We start from the raw sequence: 2,500 nt of genomic DNA, 5'->3' as shown, positions 1-2,500 counted from the left end.
CATGCTTTCTATATTTTATGTTCATTTTATTTATTATATTTTCTCCATTCTTTCTCTTTCCTGTTCATTTTATTTTATTCTATCTATCTTTATTTTCCTCATTCTTTCTCTTTCCTTCCCTTATCTTCCCCTGGACTCACCGGGAGAGAAATGAAGGAGACAAATGGATAGATTTTTTTTTTTTAAGTGACAGCGAATGGAAGGAATGGGGCAAAGGGATGCATAAGGAGTAAGAAAAAGATGAAGAACAACGGTCATGAGATGGAGGGGAAAAAAATAGAATAACAGAGGGGATAGAAGAGATTGGGAAATAAATTGGGAATGAAATGTAGCAGATGAAACAGAATGAGTTAAGAACGAAAGAAAGGAAGAAAAAAAGATGATGAAAGGGGGGGGGGGTAGTCAAAGGCTGAATATCAAAAGTCGAAAAGTGGAGAGAAAGAGGTAGTAGGGAATGGAGTGAGAGAGAATGAGAATGAGAAAGGGAGACCAAAAGAGATACAGAAACAGAGAATGTAAGAGGGAGGAGAAGGAGGAGAGAGAGAGAGAGACAGAAAGACAGACAGACAGAGACAGACAACTGGAAAGAAAGAGAGAGACAGAGAGAGAAACATCCAGAGAGTGAGATAAAGAGAGAGACAAACAGACAGACAGAGACACACAGAGAGAAAAAAGAAAGACAGACAGACAGACAGACAACAAAAAAAGAGAAAAAAAAAAAACTTGAAAAAGGATAAAGAACAAAAAAAAAGGGTAAAATGGCAGTCACTCTCATGCCTTATTCACGTCCATGTAAAGCGCGTCTCGATCTGGAGTGTAAACCTTACCCTAACAAAGTTTACTGGATTTACAAATGCACTCTGAGTGTTTTTAGCCCGACTGTGCCCTTTTCTAACTCTCTCTCTCTCTCTCTCTCTCTCTCTCTCTCTCTATCTATCTATCTATCTATCTATCTATCTCTCTCTCTCTCTCTCTCTCTCTCTCTCTCTCTCTCTCTCTCTCTCTCTCTCTCTCTCTCTCTCTCTCTCTCTCTCTCTCTTTTTTTTTTTTTTTTTTTTTTTTTTTTTTTTACTCGTCTGCTTGATTTCCTTTCCTTTCCTTTTTTATTTATCTCTCTCTATCTCTCTCTCTCTCTCTCTCTCTCTCTCTCTCTCTCTCTCTATCTATCTATCTATCTATTTATCTATCTATCTATCTATCTCTCTTTCTCTCTCTCTCCCTCTCTCTCTCTCTCTCTCTCTCTCTCTCTCTCTCTCTCTCTCTCTCTCTCTCTCTCTCTCTCTCTCTCTCTCCCTCTTTCTCTCTCATCTCTCTCTCCTGGTTGTCTCTATAACGATAACAGTAACTATCACATAAAATGATTAATAAAGATAACAATAATATCATCATTGTTGAAATTAAACCTGTTTCGCCTTTAAGTTACGCAGATATCTTACGCCGAGAGTCACATTTCATATCAACGCGGACTTTAAATCCTCATCTTAAAGCAAGGAATCATATGCCTGGAAGGATATTCCATGTGACTCAGAACTTAAAATCATGTCATTTTGGCGTAAAATAGGGTGATAATCGACAATATAGATATTAAAGAATGGCGCATTATATTACGTATCTATGCAAATTATTATTTATTGTTATTATTGTTGCTCTTGAAAATATTGTTCTTATGATTATTATTATCATTATTATTGTTAGCGTTATCATTCCTCAGTTTATGAATATTTATTATTTACACGCCTATCCAATGGGGGGGGGGGGGGGGTAAGAAGGAAGGTAAGAGGGGAAAGAGAAAGGAAGGGATGAGAAGAAAGGGGTGGAGGGAGAAAGAGATGAGAAAAGGGAGATGGAAAAGGGGGGAAGGGGGGAACTCAAAGAGGAAAAGGGAGAAGAGGTTCAGAGAAAAAGGGGGAATGGAAGAGGAAGGGAAGAAGATAAAGGAACGAAAGAGGAAAGGGAGGTTCAGGAGGAAGACATAGGGAGTAGGAGGGAGTATATATAGGCCCCAAAGTGGACCGGAAGGAATGAATTTAAGGAAGAAGGGAGTGAGACAGGGTGGCGGAGCGGGAAATGGAAAGGGAGAGAGAAAGAGAAAGTGAAAAGGAGAGGGGAGAATTGAGGTAAAAGAGGCAGAGTTGTGATAAGAAATGATAAAAGCAATAATTATAGAAATGATGATGATAATGATATTAATAATCATTATTATTATTATTATTATTATTGTTGTTGTTGTTGTTGTTGTTGTTGTTGTTATTATTATTATTATTATTATTGTTGTTGTTGTTGTTGTTGTTGTTGTTGTTGTTGTTATTATTATTATTATTATTATTACCATTATTATTGTTATAATGATAATGATAATGATAATGATAATAATGATATTGATAATAATGATATTGATGGTGATGATAATAATGATAATGATAATAAGGATAATGATATATAATGATAATAATAATGATGATGATGGTGATAATATTAGTAATTATAATAATAAGAAGAA

The 2,500-nt window shown here is 35.8% G+C and overlaps 1 protein-coding gene across 1 annotated transcript in view; it reads left to right on the top strand.

Moving 5' to 3' along the window:
* The window catches only part of LOC125036124 (tachykinins-like), a 173,514-nt gene that overhangs the window by 46,626 nt on the left and 124,388 nt on the right, over window positions 1-2,500 (top strand). The gene's annotated exons all lie outside the window — the stretch shown is intronic.

This window comes from Penaeus chinensis, chromosome 2, assembly GCF_019202785.1.
Source record: "Penaeus chinensis breed Huanghai No. 1 chromosome 2, ASM1920278v2, whole genome shotgun sequence".
NCBI lineage: Eukaryota > Metazoa > Arthropoda > Malacostraca > Decapoda > Penaeidae > Penaeus > Penaeus chinensis.
This window is presented reverse-complemented; position numbering and strand designations above follow the sequence as displayed.